Here is an 18,310-nt window from a genome sequence, read left to right on the forward strand (position 1 = left end):
ACATTGATATGTATTATATTATAGGACATATATGGATAATGATATTAAATAAAGAGAAAAGTTAATGAAGGTAACATAATAGCAATAATTAAAAATTTAAAAATATTTAATAATAGAAATAGAAGAGAAAGATGAACTAAACTTGAAATTAGATTAAAATTATCATAAAATGCTCAAATTATGGATAGGTCCACAAATTAAAGTTTTATTAGATAAATGTGCATGTTTTAGAACCTAATTCTGTGTTTTGAAGCCATAAATACCTCATCTTAGCCCTCCTCAATTTGCGTGCGTAGTCCGGGTATTTTTCCCGAAAGCTTTTATGTTAAAAAATGATAAAAGTATGAAATTTTTGCTTTGAAATCTATTTGAGTTGACTTAGGTCAATATTTTGAGCAAACGGACCCGAATTCGAATTTTGGCGGTCCCGGTGGGTCCATATCGTGATTTGGGACTTAGGCGCATGCCTGGAATCGAATTCGGAAGTCCCTAGCCCGAGTTATCGCACTTTGTTGAAATTTGAAATTTTAAAAGCTTAATGACTTTAAAAGTTTGATCAATATTTGACTTTATGGATATCGGGTCCGTATTTTGGTTCCAAAATCCGGTATACGAGCTAGGTAAGCCAATTAACAACTAACCAATTCCAATAACAATTTATAAGGCAATTAAGTAAAGAAATATCTAAATCTGATACATTTCCCAAGGACTGGTAGTACAAATCATGAGCTTCTAAATAGAGTTTACAAAGCTGGTATGAAGTAAATACATCATCTATTTGAAAAGTATATAAATAGAGTTTTATGAATTTAAGGTTACCATGAACAAGAGGCGGCTACAACCGGAACGCAGGTACATCTTTCAATCCAGCTCCCATCGAACACATCAACATCAGTAGCCAACATCTACACACAAGGTCCAGAAGTGTAGTATGAGTACAACCGACCCCATGTACTCAATAAGTAACAAATATAACCTTAGGTTGAAAGTAGTGACGAGCTGAAATAAAGGTCGGGTCCAACATCCAATAGCCAACAACAGTTCATTGCAACGCAAAGAAAGTAATAATAGAAGTAACTCAGAGATAAAATGCTTAGCTTTTTCATAATTTTTCGAAAATAGTTCCACTTTTCAAGAATATTAATAAAAACCCAAGTCCTTTACCGAAATCGTCGAAAATATGAATAAGTTTGAAATCTGTAAATTTTTCCAAAAAATCCTTTCCATAATAAATAAGATGTTTCATTTTTTTTCGAGGTAGCAAGTGTGAAATACATCTCTATGCCCATATATCAATATGTGTGAGAAGTCATAAATGACGTGCCGTACATTATGAGGAAAATGCATCTCTATGCCTGTATGTCATGTGTGCATGTCAATGCCATGTATCTCAGAGATGAACTCATGTACTCACACTCTTAGATTACTCAATCTCAGTATCTCACACTTTTCGCTCATCATGCCAATAACTGAGTAACGTATATGGCCAATCCGGCCAAGGAAAGATCCATCCCAGATTATATACATCAACTAGCCAAAAGTCACTCTGTACTGAGTAGGCCAAATCCAGCCCGTGGGGAAGATCCATCCCTAGGTATATAAATGCTTCGCACAAGATCCATGTCCAGGGAAGATCCATCTCTCAATATAATCAACCGCGCTCACTGGGGGTGTGTGCAGACTCCGAAGGCACTCCTTCAGCCCAAACACTATCATAAATCAGTATAATCTCTGCGGCGTGCAGCCCGATTGTCACGACCCCAACCACAATCATGATGGCGCCCAACACACTGCTAGGCAAGCTTGACCAATTAACAACCTCAACCCATTTCTTATATAGTTCATTATTAGCTAACACAGTTAAATTATCATAACACCATATTAAAAGTCTGAAACCAGAGTTAAATAGGCAGAGTTTCAAATGATAAAACTGCTACTACATAGCCCATATAGATCCGGTGTCACAAGTCTGAGCCTCTAATACCAGTTTATCACTCTAATACAAATCAATCTAGGGAATGCGGATAAAACAAAAGGATGGAAAGCAGAGATCAGGGCTGCAAACGCCATGCAGCTATCTCGATGCTCCCGGATATGCGCTGCTCAACTGAAAATCCTCACTCAGCCTCAGATGCACCTGGATCTGCACGCAAGGTGCAGGAAATAATGTGAGTACTCCGACCCAGTGAGTAATAAGCATAAATAATGATTGAGAATAAGAAATCACGGAGAAACAAAGAGTAATCTATAATGTGGCATTTTAAACAAGTACTATGAAAGAAATAAACCAATGAAAACGAAATATGGAAATGCTACAACAAAGCAGTTAAGTGACAGACATATAAAGAAAATCAACACATAGAACGGTACCCTATAGTACCCGTTGCGGCATGCAGCCCAATCCATATATTTATCATCAACGGCGCTCACCGAGGGTGTGCAGACTCCGAGAGGGGCCCCTTACAGCCCAAGCGCAATACCAATCCATCTCGTAGCATCAAATCTTAGCCATCGGCCTCATATCAATATCAGTATAACATTGCTACGGCGTGGTAGCCCGATCCCATAGTATCCTCACATCTAGCCTTTAGCCGTACTTAGTCCAGAAATCATATAAGCCCCTCGGGCATTAGTAAAACAGTAGTTCTCAGCCCAAAACATCAGATATATTATTTTAGTTTCAACACCGAGTAAAAAGTGGATGAGTTGTAAAATAGTAGAAAACGGTACAACTGAGTTCAAGTAGTAAGTCAAAACAGTGAGGAAATAGTGATAAAACTCCCCAAAGGGTTCAAATAATTGGCATGAAGCACAAATATGGCAGTCAGTTCAAACATTGATGAGAACAAATAAGTTTCACTCAAATATACAGTAAAAATCATCAATCGGGACGGACCAAGTCACAATCTCCAATAGTAAACGACCCCACACTCATCATCAAGCGCGTGTCTCACCTCAATATAGCACTACGATGTGCAAATCCGGGGTTTCAAAACCTCAGGACATCATTTACATTCATTACTCACCTCGAACCGGCTAAATCTGTATCTCGTGACACCTTTGCCCCTCGAATCGGCCTCCACGCACGTCGAATCTATCCAAAATCATAACGAATACATCACAATAGGCTAAGGGAACAAAGCCCAAGCAAAAACAATCGAATTACCACAAAATTTTAGAATTTGGTCAAACCCGATCCCCGGGCCTGCACCTTGGAATTTGACAAAATTCACAAAACTCGAATCCTTATACTCTCACGAGTCTAACCATATGAAAATTATCCAATTCCGATACCATTTGGTCCTTCAAATAATCATTTTACATTTTTGAAAGATTTCACAATTTTCTTCCCAAATTCTATCCCAAATCACTTAAATGATGAATTCAATAATAGATTTATGTACTCTAGTCAAATCTGAGTTAGAATCACTTACCCCGATGAATTTCTTGAAAAACCTTCGAAAATCGCCAAAATCCGAGCTCTGTAGGTCAAAATATCAAATAAAACCCAAAACCTCGTATTTATAGAGTACCCCTCAGATCTCAGCCTCCGCGGTCCGCACAGAACCACCTCGGTCCGCCCAAAAGCACCGCGGTCCGCCCAAAAGCACCGCGGTCCGCACAAAACCACCGCGGCCCGCACAAAACCACCGCAGTCGCACTTCATTTTGTGCGGTCCGCACAACATATACTGCGGTCGTACTTCCTTTTGTGTGGTCCGCGCGGGTGGGTTCCGAGGCCTGCAACTCTTCTGGACTGCTACAGCTATAATTTTTGGCCTAAAACATCCCGGAACTCCTGGAATTCCAAACCAATTGCACCAACACATCCCATGACATCGTTCAAACTTGTTCAAAACCTCGGGACGCTCACAACAACATCAAATCACTAATTTAACAGGGGATTCAAGCCTAAGAACTCCAAGAACTCTTAAATTAAGTTTTCGATCAAAAAGTCTATCAAATCTCATTCGAATGACCTAAAATTTTGCACACACATCCCAAATGACACAACGAAGCTACTGTCACTCTCGGAATTCCATTCCGACCCCTATATCAAAATCTTGCCTATCAACCAGAACTGCCAAAATATCAACTTCGCCAATTTAAGCCTAAATCTTCTCTACAATTCCAAAACCCATTCTGATCGCGCTCCTAAGTCACAAATCACCTCCCGAAGCTAACCGAACCATCGGAACTCACTTCCGAACCTTCTAACACATAAGTCAACATTTGGTTGACTTTTCCAACGTAAGCCTTCTTAAAAGAGACTAAGTGTCTCATTTCTTACCAAATCCTCTCCGAACTCGAACTAATCAACCTGATCACATAAAATACGGATAACGAATCGTAAAGAAGCTAAAATAGGGAAAAATGGAGAGGTAGCTGATGAGACGACTGGTCGGATCGTCACATCCTCCCCAACTTAAACAAACGTTCGTCCTCGAACGAGTCAAGAAACATACCTGAAGCCTCAAACATGTGAGGATATATGCTCCATATCTCCCGCTCGGTCTCCCAGATAGCCTCCTTCACGGGCCGACCTCTCCACTGCACTTTCACGGAAGCTATATCCTTTGACCTCAGCTTTCGAACCTGACGACCCAAAATTGCTACTGGCTCCACATCATAGGTCAAATCATCATCCAACTGAACCGTGCTAAAGTCCAAAACATGAGACGGATCCCCAATATACTTCCGGAGCATAGAAACATGAAATACCGGATGCACGCTCGACAAGCTAGGTGGCAAAGCAAGCTCATAAGCCACCTCCCCAATCCTCCGAAGCACCTCAAAAGGCCTAATGAACCGCGAACTCAACTTACCTTTCTTCCCAAACCTCATAACACCCTTCATGGGCGAAACCTTCAGAAAGACCTTCTCACCGACCATGTAGGACACATCTTGAACCTTCCGGTCCGCATAACTCTTCTGACGTGACTACACTGTACGAAACCTCTCCTGAATCACCTTCACCTTCTCTAAGGCATCCTAAACCAAATCTGTCCCCAATAGTCTAGCCTCGCCAGGCTCGAACCAACCAACTGGAGATCTACACTGCCTCCCGTACAAAGCCTCATACGGAGCCATCTGAATACTCGACTGGTAGCTGTTGTTGTAAGCAAACTCTGCAAGCGGTAGAAACTCATCCCACAAACCTCCAAAGTCAATAACACAAGCATGCAATATGTCCTCCAATATCTGAATCGTACGCTCGGACAATCCGTCCGTCTAAGGATGAAAAGCTGTGCTCAACTCCACCTGAGTATCCAACTCTCGCTAAATAGATTTCCAAAACTGGGAAGTAAACTGAGTACCTCTATCTGAGATGATAGAAACCGGAACACCATGCAACCGAACAATCTACTGAATATAAATCCCTGCCAACCGATCTGAAGAATAGGTAGTACACACAGGAAGTGCGCGGACTTAGTCAGCCGATCCACAATCACCCAAATAGCATCAAACTTCTTCAAAGTCCGAGGAAGTCCAATCACAAAGTCCATAGTGATCCTCTCCCACTTCCACTCGGGAATAACCATCTGCTGAAGCAAGCCACCCAGTCTCTAATGCTCATATTTTACCTGCTGATAGTTGAGACACCGAGCTACAAATCCCACAATATCTTTCTTCATTCTTCTCCACCAATAGTGCTACCTCAAATCCTGGTACATCTTCGCGGTACCCGGATGGATAGAATACCGCGAGCTATGGGCCTCCTCCAGAATCAACTCTCTAAGCCCATCTACATTGGGCACACAAATTCGGCCCTGCATCCTCAACACACCATCGTCACCGATAGTCACATCTCTGGCATCATTATGCTGAACCCTGTCCTTAAGGACTAGAAAATGCGGATCATCATACTGGCGCTCTCTAATGCGATCATATAAGGAAGACCGAGAATCCACATATGCCAATACCCGATTGAACTCCAAAATATCCAACCTCACGAACCGATTGGCCAAGGCCTAAATATCAACTGCAAGAAGTCTTTCCCAACTGGAATATATGCCAAACTCCCCATACTCACTGTGAGCACGTGATTTTTGCCCTATGTATGAATAATTCCCAAAATTCCAACAAAATAATTTTTCTTTATTTTTACAATTCTTGTGAATTTTGGTGTCATTTTGTTTCAATTATCGGCATCTTATTTGTGCATGTTAATTCATATAAAAACACAAGGAGTATGCATTTGCATTTAGGTTTGAATTTTTATATTTAGTATCAATTAAGGGATAATTTGTTTAGAGCAAAGCATGAAAATCACAAAAATAGTTCACTTTTGCATTTTAATGATTTTACTGTGAATTTGTCATGAAATAGTTTTTGAACAATTTTAGGAATTAATTAGTCTTTGTTTTGAAAAATTAGGATTTCATGTTATTTTTACATCTTTATAAAAATTATAAAAAATTATTACAAAAATTGTAAAAGCAAGAAAAGAAAATAAAAAGAAAAGAAGAGTAGAAAAGTGGTCTTATTAAAAACCAAAATTTGGGCCAAATGCATTGGAACTTCTCAGGCCCAAACGCCTCAAAATCATTGAAATTCAGTCCAGCCCAAGTCCCTACCCGGTCTGCCCCCCTTGCTAAACGAAACGGTGTCATTTCGAGGCCTATGAATCAGGACCGTTGGATCTCATCAATCCAACGGTCCGGAACTAACAAGGTTCTGAATATAAAAGAGTCTGAACCTTTCCCCTACCCCCATTTGCATCGTCTTCCTTACCCCACCCTTCCCCTCAACAAACCCTAGCCCGCGCCGCCATCAAACCCCTCACCGGTGGTGAACACAAGCTACGCCGTTCACTCCGAGGTTAACACCACAGATCCACCTCACTCTCCTTTTTCCATTGCACCCACTGGTGTACCTCGAACAAGGCCGGAACTCGTCGAATCTTGGTTTGAAGTTTTCCGGCCAAGTGACAAGTTCATCCAAATCAGTCCAAAATCACACCCCACAACCTCCGGCCCTTCCTCAACACTAATCCATGGCTATTTTCTTTCAAATCACCGTGAAACGTCCTAAATCTTAGATCTAAGAATTTCGGTCCAAACCCTAAAAACAAATCCTTTTGATTTCAAACCGTAGTATCCTTAACCATGTGTTCTCTTGTAAGAACACATGGTTAGGGATGTTACGCGTTAAAAATCTGAAAGGATTCAGATGTTTCTGACTGGCCGGAGTCCCTTAGGCCTTTGTGAGTTTTTTTTACTGCTTCTTTTTACTCGCATGTTTGAAGTGTTATTTACAGTTGTTGTTTCGTTAATTGTTCTGTTAATTTTATGGTTTAATTGTATTAGTTTAAGTTCTGTTAATTACTGATTGATTCTGAGTTTGATATTTGGTTGAATGTTTGTAAGTTCATGGTTTAAGAATTAGTTTAAAGTTCACTTAATATTAATCAGGGTAGCTTAAGCTCAGTTTAATTTCGTTTAGCCTGTTTGAGTTGGTATAATTGAACAGAATTGGTTTTGGTCAGTCTGATTAGTTAGTTTCTGAATACTAATTAATTAATTTCAGTTAGTTTTTGATTTAAATTAGGGTATTGGTTGTAGCTTTTAAGGATGAGGGTAAGTTCAGTAACTTTGAGGGTTTTTTTAGGGGTAATCTGGGTATGGAAAAGGGTAGTTCTGATGAGAATAGTAATATCAAGACATAGGGAAGGGCAGTATAGGTATTGTATGGGTAGAGGAATACCCTAGGGCCTTCTAGAATTGGGTACAAGTGTAGATTTTAATAAATGTAAGGCATTTACTTGTTTAGCAAGTTAGGAATAGAGGGACCAAACTGAAAATAGGGAGGGGCTGATTGGAAAATCAGAACCTGATTTATTCTCTTTGGGGTTGCCTATAAAATGGCATGAAATGCCTTGGAAAAGGGGCTTCTCTCTTCTTCTGCCTTCAGCCCTAAGTTTCCATTTGAGCTTTCATTCCGGCTTTTAAATTTCAGTTAGCATTTCAATTCTAGGATTATTCAGAAAACAAAAACATCAAAAAATGGAGAAATTCGAAACAACTTCACAGTTTCATCACTAGTCTTGGATTTCAATTTTGGGTTTTGGGTTTAGCCCTCTTACAGAGGTGCTTAGGTGCAGCTATAAGGGTCGGGAGTATATTGGAAGCATGTTAAACTGATCTGTGGGAGTCTACTTATATATCTGGTTTTCAAAGCAATCTGCCTGTATTTCTGTGGTGTAACATTGCTGAGTTTGTTGCTGTTGCTGTTGAAAGTAGCTGATTCCTCTCCCTTTTCTCTATTCTCATTTCAATTTCCAGGTACTGGTTTTGTAACTCTCAAGTTTATGGAATTGAAGTAAACATGCTGTTTGAAGTTGATCTCTGATTTTTTTTATGTTGTTTTTGTCTAATTTAATGTATGAAACAATTAGCTTACCCATGTCATTTAGGTACTGTACTAGTCTTGGTTTGTATGAATTGGACTGATAAACTGTCGAGTAGGAGTTAGTTCATGTCGATTAGTAAGTGGATATTTGGGTATTTAGATTCATGTATGTAATCCAGGTTGTGGACTGTTTAAATTGTGCATTTCATGTTTATGCAATTGTCATTTTCAATTTGTTTAAGTTTCATAGTATGCTGAAGTTAAATCTGCAAAGTTGTAGTTGATTTGGAGTGCCATACGCATGGCTGCTTGTAAGTTTGGTCTAGTATGAATTGCATAGTTAACAGCTTCATATTGGGCCAGTTTTGGGCCTGGCGTATTAACAGTTGGCCCAGACTTTGGCTAGGTGATAATTGAATTAGGGCCTAGGTGCATCAAGGTTTAAGAATTAGATAAATCAAAAGGTGCCCAAGGATTCGATCCCTAGGCTGTACAACTGCAAGCCAAAATTTGGGCCTGCTTTATACCTAACGCCTAGCGCTCTAAGGGCTTGTGCCTGCAGCATGTGCAATGGCAGGAGCTGGGCCTTATGGGTTCAGAGCCCATTTGCTCGGCATTTCTACCCGGATGTTCAAATTCGAATTCAACAAAGTACTGGCTTTAATCAATTAGAATCCTTAAGCGCTTAGTAGCATAATTATCTCGCCATTTAGATTTGGAAAGGTTGTTTAGTGAATTTCGCCACCTCCCCCAAAACAACAATACGTTAGAATCTGTAAGCGCGACTTGCTTAAAGTACCTTCTTAAACTCGGGTGCGCATTGATGCGACCCAAATCCAAATCTCAACAAAGTCAAAATGTGTTGACAATCACGGGTGCATTGATTGTGACGTGTTTCAAAACATGTTTCCATGACGTCGTAATTCCTAAAAATAAATAAGAATAGAAAAGAGGTCCACAAATTGAGACGAGCCTCACCACACAAATAAATAAATGTGGGGCCCTCAATAAATAATTATCAAAATAATTAGTATTTGGGATGGCCACTTAGCAAACTTCATGGTTTTCCCCCAAAATAATACTACGTTAGCTTCTTAGGCACGATTTAATTAAATTACTTTCTTAAATTCGGGTGCGCATTGATGCGACCCAAATCCAAATCTCGATGAAGTCGAAATGTGTCGACAACCACGGGCGCATTGATTGCGACGGGGTTCAAAACGCGTTTTCACGACATCGTAATTCTTATAAAATAAATAATGATAAAAGCGGTTTAAAAATAGAAGGCACATAAGCTAGCGTGTATTAAAATCAGATAAAATCAAATACAACAGTTAAGCGACCGTGCTAGAACCACGGAACCCGGGAATGCCTAACACCTTCTCCCGGGTTAACAGAATTCCTTACTCGGATTTCTGGTATGCGTACTGTTAACAGAGTCATAAATTTCCTCAGTTCGGGATTCAACCGGTGACTTGGGACACCATTAGTCTCTCAAGTGGCGACTCTGAATAATTAATAATTAAATTCCGTTCCGATTGTCCTTTAAATGGAAAAACTCCTTTACGCCCTTTACGGGGTGTAGGTAGTGAAAAGGAGGTGTGACAGCTCTGGCAACTCTGTTGGGGATCGAACCCAGAATCTCTGGTTCAGGGTTCAGAATTCAAGCTTAGAAAAATTGTTGTATTTAATTATATCTGATTTTCATACATACTTTGTGCTGAATGTGCTAAATGTTACCGCTTTGATATTATCTGAACTGTATATAAACTGTGCCGACACCCTTCTCTCTTCACCTTCGGGGATGTGCTTACTGGTTGAGACTCCCTATTCTGTTAGTGTCATACCTTGAAATAAGAAAGAGGCCGGACAAGTTACGAAGCCGGATGGCCTTTTGGTTCCCGGTAAGTTGCCCCCTCCTCGATTCGAGTTGTCCGCTCGGGTACACAGTCTAGAACACTGACCCAGGTTTTGAACATAGAATAACATGACTTTATGCCGGATCCCTAGTAGGAACGCTTATTTGCATCACGTTGCATTTTGATTTAGGGGACTCAACACAGGGGTTGGGTCCGTCTAAGACTAGCAACCTGAAATGAAAAGACCATCCTGATGCATTCTCTTGTGCTGTGCATTTATTTGCTCCGAACCTGCATGTTGACCGGTTTCTGAATCTCGGGTATTGGAAAATTGGAAAAAAGGAGAGAATGAAATAAATAGCAGTTGAAGAGTTAATTGATTATTTTAGAAATAAGAAATCAATAACCAATTACGGGCGAAACTATGCCTAAATTTTCGAAAAAGGGGAATTATTTATAGGCAAAAGAGTCTTTATTTTGGAAAGCATCAGTTGTTTCATTATTTTGTTGAGAAATAATAAAAATGAGAGTCCGTTTTTTTAAACTAGGAAATAAGTTGTTTTAGTTGTTGAAAAAAAAAAGTTTGTTTGAAAGGCCATGTTTGAAAGTCAAGTTCTTCGCTTGATAATATATAGGTAATTTTGAGTCGCAAATATAGACAGCTTATTTTTGTGTCAAAACAAGAGTTTTCCTTTGCTTAAAACGCTTTAATAAATGTGCAGGATGAGCACGATGGTGAATGAGCCTTTTTCAATAATGACCAAAATCCCTTTTGAGCTGCAATTATGGTGGAATGATTTAGGCAAAGAAGGGCAAGACGAAGTGAGGAAATATTTGAAAGACCTTCTGGATTTATTAAACATTCAGCCTCGGGGGGATATTATCAGGGCATTGGTCGCCCATTGGGATTCGATACATAATGTATTTCATTTTTCAGACTTTGAACTCATCCCAACATTGGAAGAAATAGCGGGGTACATTGGAAGTGATCAAGCTCCATTGCGATTCAAATACTTGATTGCTCCTAGGGCCATTACCATACACCGATTCTTGGATTCCTTGAAAATACCCCGAACAGTTCACCATCCAGATTTTGCAAAGGGTTTCTGCAGTTTCCGCTTCATGTATGATAGATATGGCCATGTGGGCGGGTTCAATAATTTAGACTTTAAGCTTTGCAGCAGAAATAGCCGACAAAAATGGGAGGAACACAGACGAGTGGCATTTATGATAGCTTTTTTGGGCCTCGTAATATTCCCAAGGAAAGATGGTAATATTGATTTGAAAGTAGCGGGCGTCGTCAGTACTTTGCAAACCATGGGGAAAAGAACTTTAGCACCTATGATTATGGCTGATATCTTCAGATCTCTCACTGCGTGCAAAGCTGGGGGCAAATTTTTTGAGGGATGTAACTTGTTGTTACAAATGTGGATGACTGAGCATTTGTGCCCTCGCTCTCAGTTATGGAGTTATGGTTCGGTTGAGAAGACTTGTATAGGTGAATTTTACACAAGAATCAAAGGGGTTAGTCTACCTGAAGGAGTCGCGACCTAGGCATTATTATTTCGGAACCTCAATGTCAGCCAGATACAGTGGGTGTTTGGATGGTTGCCTGTCGAAGAAGTCGTATATATGCCAGCAGCCCACCCGCATTTTCTGTTGATGGGACTCAAAAGCATTCAGCCCTATGCACCATATCGGGTTCTTAGGCAACTCGGTAGATATCAAGTAGTACCGAGAGACGAAGATTTGAGTACCCAAGTGGTCGAAATCAGTCCTGACGGTCGATTCCCCGAGGAAGAAGTTCGCCAAATTTGGAGCGAGTGTCAACATTTGATGGCAAACACTTGCGTATTAGATAGGGTCAAAGGGGAAGTTGCCCCAGGGTATCACGAGTGGTTCAAAGGCGACGTGGCATGTGGGAGACCGGCTAAAAGACCTCACCTTGAAGATTTCGCCAAGTCATCCCAAGAGCAGTGGGACTGGTTAGCAAAAGAACAAAGCTATCGAGTTGAGATTGGTAAACTAAAGCAGCAAGTTGAAAGTTTAAAATTTGAAAACAGTGTACAGGTTGCCGCGGATCAAGGAGAAAAGAATAGACTAGCCCGAGAAAATGAAGCACTTAGGGCCCAAATCCGACAGTTGAAGATAACCATCGATAAGCAACCGAGGAGCCGATCCGATGAACAATTGGTAAAAAGATTGGAAAGCGAAGTCAGAGAATGGCGGGATGAGTTAGAAAAATCTGAAAATGTCATGGCAGAACTTATAGCACAGTGGACGACAAGAATCGAAGAGCGTCACCAATACTTGAATCAGTTGAAAAGAGACCATGAGAAAATTGTTGCCAATTTAAAGAGAAAAGTGGTTGCCCTTGAGGGTAAAGTGGTTAGGCAGGCTAGAGATTTTGAAACTGAAAGCGGACATTGTTACAACTTGTTGGCCCAAATGGAGGCAGAAGTACAGCTGCAAGACCAGCACTTGCAAGACTCCCGAGCTTTAAAGACGTGCAGCGATCAGATAAGACGTTTGCTCATAGAAAAGAAGCAAACAAAAGACAGGATTAGAGCCATTGCTCATGCTATTGTCAGGAGATGCTGGGTTTGTAAAGACATGACCTGTACTACTTTTATCTCAGCAGTGATGATCTATGTGAAGCGAACCATGAATGAGTTAGAGCAGCTTGAAAGGGATTTGGATCCTAGACCTGCGACGAGGCCGAACGATGCCCCGCGGACACCTAAGTTTGAAGCATTAGAATATGCATAGTCCGTGTCTGTAAGTTTCTACCATTTCGAGTCAGTCTTTTGTACGTCCGTTATCTTTTTGGTTTGCTTTCAGGTTGCGTTTGTTAGTTTCTTTCCAAAACAAAAGATGTCGAGTTTGTAAGAGTTTGTTTTATTAATGAAAGTTGAGCATTTTATTTCCACCTTTATTTTTGCATTTATCTTCACAAACTACGCTTGGTCTGATTTGTGCGGGGTCACGATACATAGGCAATCTTCATAGGATTCGACCATAATAGTAAGAAAAATAGAAGGAAGAAAAGGAAAATAGAAGGAAAACTGAGAAAGAGAGAAAGAAAGAAAAGAGCGGAAAAATAGAGAAAGAAAGAAAAGCACAGAGAGGGATAAGGTGAAAGAATGGTAAAAAGAAAAAAGGAACAAAATGCCGGGATGATGCATGCAATCGAGCGAACGCATAATAGAAACGAATAATTGTATAAGTGCATTCATGCCAACGTGCGGTTATTAAAATCTGATAAGACCTAATCGCTAACAAAGTGGTTGTCTAAATGTGTGAGTCCAGGCAGGTGGTTAGTTGATTGGCAATTCTGGCAACTCACCCGTACAACACCCGGTCGAAAGATCAAGAAAAAATGACAGGGCAGGATTCGGAAATTAGCATCGTAGACCCTTCGAATGAGGTTGAGGTAACCGATGTGGGTGCTATGAAAGAAGAGATGAGGAAATTAAAAGCACAAATGGCTGAAATGCATCGGGCATGGTCGCAGGGACATCCGGCACCACTATATCCTGCTAACCCATCTTACATCCCACCCCTGGCTCAAGCTCACGAGCCTACCACCCCCCACGCGTCTTCAGCTTTCCCTTATCAGGCCCAGGGTTATGGTACCACATCATACGCTCCCCCAGCACCCTCTAAACAAAACCCTCCACCACCCATGGTTCCCGTCTTTGTGGCACCTCCCCCAGCCCCACTACATAGATCATCCAGTGAGCCGCTATTCCAAGCTCACGACACCCAATATTACCCTCCCGAACCCACTTTCAAAGCACCTGAGCCATATACCTATTCTCCTCATTTCGAAATCCCGGGAGAAGTTGAGAAACCGGTTAAGAATGCAGAACAAGAGGAAGTGATTCGTAAAGTCAAAAGCCTGGAGCAATCCTCCAGGAACATGCATGGTTTAGGTAACCAAGTTAGCATCGCATACAAAGATTTGTGCCTTTTTCCTGATGTCCAGTTGCCTGTGGGGTTTAAAATGCCAAAGTTTGACTTATATGAGGGGCGCGGTGACCCAGTAGCCCATTTGCGTGGTTTCTGTAGCAAAATGAGAGGTGCTGGGGGAAAGGATGAATTGTTGATAGCATATTTCGGTCAAAGCCTGAGCGGGTCAGCGCTAGAATGGTACACGAGGCAAGACCCCGATCGATGGTATACATGGGATGATTTGGCACAAGCATTCATTGGCCATTTTCAATATAACCTCGAGATAGTCCCCGATCGTCTGTCATTGTTGAAACTTGAGAAGAAACCTGGGGAAAATTTTAGAGAGTTTGGTTTCCGATGGAGGGAACAAGTTGCAAGGGTTGATCCTCCCATGAGGGAGAGTGAGATAGTAGATTACTTCTTGCAAACATTGGAACCTACCTATTTTGGTCATCTAGTAACATCTGTCGGAAAGTCGTTTAATGAAGTGGTAAAGATGGGAGCCATGATTGAAAAAGGATTAAAATCTAACAAGATATTGAGCTACTCGGCGTTGAAAGCAACCACCCAGGCCATCCAAAGCGGTACTGGTGGTGTGCTTGGGAAGAAGAAGAAAGAAGAAGTTGCTGCAGTTGAAGTTAGTGCTTGGTCCAGGCCCAATAACCCTCCACTCTACTACAACCAACCCAGACCCCACCACCCAAACTACCAATATACCCCATATGGCCCACCGCAACACTATTATCCACTACCAGAACCACACTTTTCTATCCACCACGCCCAGACCTACACTCAACCCCCAGCGCACTCGCAATGGCGTACACCAAGTCCCCAAAATACACAGCCATACCCACAAAACACCTATCCACCTCCCAGGGCTAACAGACTAGGAACCAACTTCCGCCCGAACCAAGCTTTTAGAAGTGAGAAGGCCCCAAACAGAAAAACATTTACTCCACTAGGAGAATCTTACACTGCTCTCTTCCACAGATTGAAACAGTTGGGAATGCTAACCCCAGTTGAATCCAAAGCACCAAAACCTCTTCCCAGAAACCTGGACCACTCTGTTAGCTGCGAGTATTACTCAGGGATGCCGGGGCATGATACTGAAAAATGCTGGAAGTTGAAAAACGCGATACAAGAGCTCATTGATAATTGCCGTATTGAAGTACAGGCCCCAGAATCCCCAAACATCAATCAAAATCCATTACCAGCGCATTACGAGGCCAACATGATCGAACTGATACATAAGGGGGAAGAGCTTAAGAAACCGTCTCAGGTGGTTATGGTGATTCGTTCTACGAAGCCAAAGAAGAGACAGTGAGTGCAAGGCCAGCGGTTCAGTTAAAAGCAATAAAAGACAAGCCAGTGGTGGTAATGGGAAAGGGACCATTTGCGGTTGCAAAAAAGCCTGAGCCAGTCAAGTTAATGGTACCAGGGTCGTCATATGCACCCGTAGTGGTGGTAAAAGAAGCTTATGTAGAACCGATTGTCATAAAACCGGTAGTCTAGTTACCCATGGTTGACAGCAAAGCCGTACCGTGGAGATATGACAAGGTAGTGGTGACATACAAAGGAAAGGAAATTGAGGAAGAGAGTTGTGAAGCACAAGGACTAACCCGGTCGGGACGTTGTTTCGCTCCCGAAGAGTTAAGAAAGGCTAAGGGCGGTAAAGACAATCCAGTGCCAGTCAAAAAAGCTACGACGGAAGAAGAGGCAGAAGAGTTTCTGAAGAAGATGAAAGTACAAGATTATTCCATTGTTGAACAACTGAGAAAAACACCGACTCAAATCTCGTTGTTGTCATTACTGATTCACTCTGATGAGCATTGCCGAGCTTTGATGAAGATATTGAATGAGGCTCATGTGCCCGACAAAATTTCAGTGAACCATCTAGAGACAATTGCCAACAAGATCTTTGAAGTGAACAGGGTAGCATTTTCTGATGATGAATTGCCTTTGGAAGGCACAGAACATAACAAGGCTCTCTATTTGACAGTCAAATGTGAAGGATCAATGGTTACTCGGGCACTAATCGATAACGGGTCGAGCGCTAATATTTGCACGTTGTCCACATTGAACAAGTTAAAGATCGATGAGGACAGAATCCGAAAAAATAGCATTTGTGTTCGAGGGTTCGACGGAGGGGGAACAAACACGGTAGGGGATATTGTACTCTAATTGACTATTGGCCCAGTCGAGTTTACGATGGAATTTCAGGTGTTGGATGCTGCAGTATCCTATAATCTTTTGCTGGGTCGACCATGGATTCATGCGGCCAAAGCCGTGCCCTCCACGCTGCACCAAATGGTCAAATTCGAGTGGGACAGAAAAGAAATTGTGTTACATGGGGAAGATCCCACATGCGCCATGAATGATGCCATTGTACCCTTTATAGAGACTGAAGATGATAGGGACCATGGGTTTATCAGGTCTTTGACACGGTTCCGGTGAGCAGAGTGCCCGAGGGTAAAAGCATGCCATGTCCTAGGGTGCCAGCTGCGACCGTCATGGTAGTGTCAGAAATGCTGAATAACGGGTTCATGCCCGGGAAAGGTTTGGGGGTTGAACTTCAGGGCATTACTCAACATGTGTCTTTGCCCAAAAATCTGGACACCTTCGGGTTAGGGTTCAAACCAACAACGACAGATGTCAAAAGGGCCCGTAAATTGAAGAAGAAAGCTTGGGTGCTGCTTAAACCAATTCCTCGATTGTCCAGGTCCTTCGTCAGGCCGGGTATCAAGAAATAGTCATTGGCAAAGATGTCAGGTTCGTTAATTGGGGCAGAGGGGAATTTGGATAAGGTGTTTGAGAAAGTATTTGTTGAAGTAAACATGGTTGAGGTCGGGGAAGGATCAAGCAGAGCAGACATACAGTACATCGGACCACATGCTAACATCAACAATTGGGAAGCTACTCCTCTTCCAGTTCGGAGGGAGTCATGGTAGTGGGTTTTGTTTTCCTTTTTGTCACCTGGATTATTCCAGGGTTGTAATCCAGTTTCTATGTTCCGTCCGTTTGGATGAGTTAAAACCTTGTTGTCTTTACATTTAATGAAATGCAATTTTCTTCATCCCTAATTCTCTTTCCATTTTCTTTTCTTTTCTTTCTTTGTACAGTTCTTTTTATGCTGATATCAGTGATATGACATGCATGAGGAACCTTCGGCCCAGTTTTAAAAGCCAATCTAGCTTAGAAGTAGTAATACAAGAGATCGAGTGTGATGATGGGGTGGATTGTAACGATGATGAAGCTTATGAGGAAATTAGTAAAGAATTAAGTCATTTTGAAGAAAAACCCAAACCTAACCTAAATGACACAGAAGCGGTTAATCTATGAGACCAAGACAATGTGCGGGAAACTAAAGTAAGTGTTCATCTAGAGCCACAACTCAAGGAGGAGATAATTAAAGTATTGCATGAGTACAAAGATGTTTTTGCATGGTCATATGATGATATACCAGGTCTAAGCACCAATTTGGTGGTTCATAAATTACCCACTGATCCGGCACTCCTTCCTATCAACCAGAAGTTGAGAAAGTTCAAAACAGACATAAGTGTGAAGATCAAAGAAGAGATTACCAAGCAGTTTGAGGCAAAGGTCATTCAGGTTACACGGTACCCCACTTGGTTAGCTAATGTCGTGCCTGAGCCGAAGAAAGATGGTAAAACCAGGGTGTGCGTCGATTATCGAGACCTTAACAAGGCAAGCCCAAAAGATAATTTCCCATTGCCCAACATCCATATACTGATCGACAATTGTGCCAAACATGATATTGGTTCTTTTGTGGATTGTTATGCGGGTTATCATCAGATTCTAATGGACAAAGAGGATGTAGAAAAGACGGCATTCATCACGCCGTGGGGAACATATTGTTATCGGGTCATGCCGTTTGGTTTGAAAAATGCTGGGGCAACTTATATGAGGGTCATGACAACCATCTTCCATGATATGATACATAAGGAAATCGAGGTATACGTGGATGATATGATCGTGAAGTCTAGACAACAATCCGACCATGTCAGAGATTTGAGAAAGTTCTTTCAAAGGCTTCGTAGGTACAATCTGAAGCTCAATCCTGCAAAGTGTGCTTTCGGGGTGCCATCCGGGAAGTTGTTGGGGTTTATAGTCAGCCGGCGGGGTATT

This window comes from Nicotiana sylvestris, chromosome 11 (assembly GCF_000393655.2).
Source record: "Nicotiana sylvestris chromosome 11, ASM39365v2, whole genome shotgun sequence".
Classification (NCBI taxonomy): domain Eukaryota; kingdom Viridiplantae; phylum Streptophyta; class Magnoliopsida; order Solanales; family Solanaceae; genus Nicotiana; species Nicotiana sylvestris.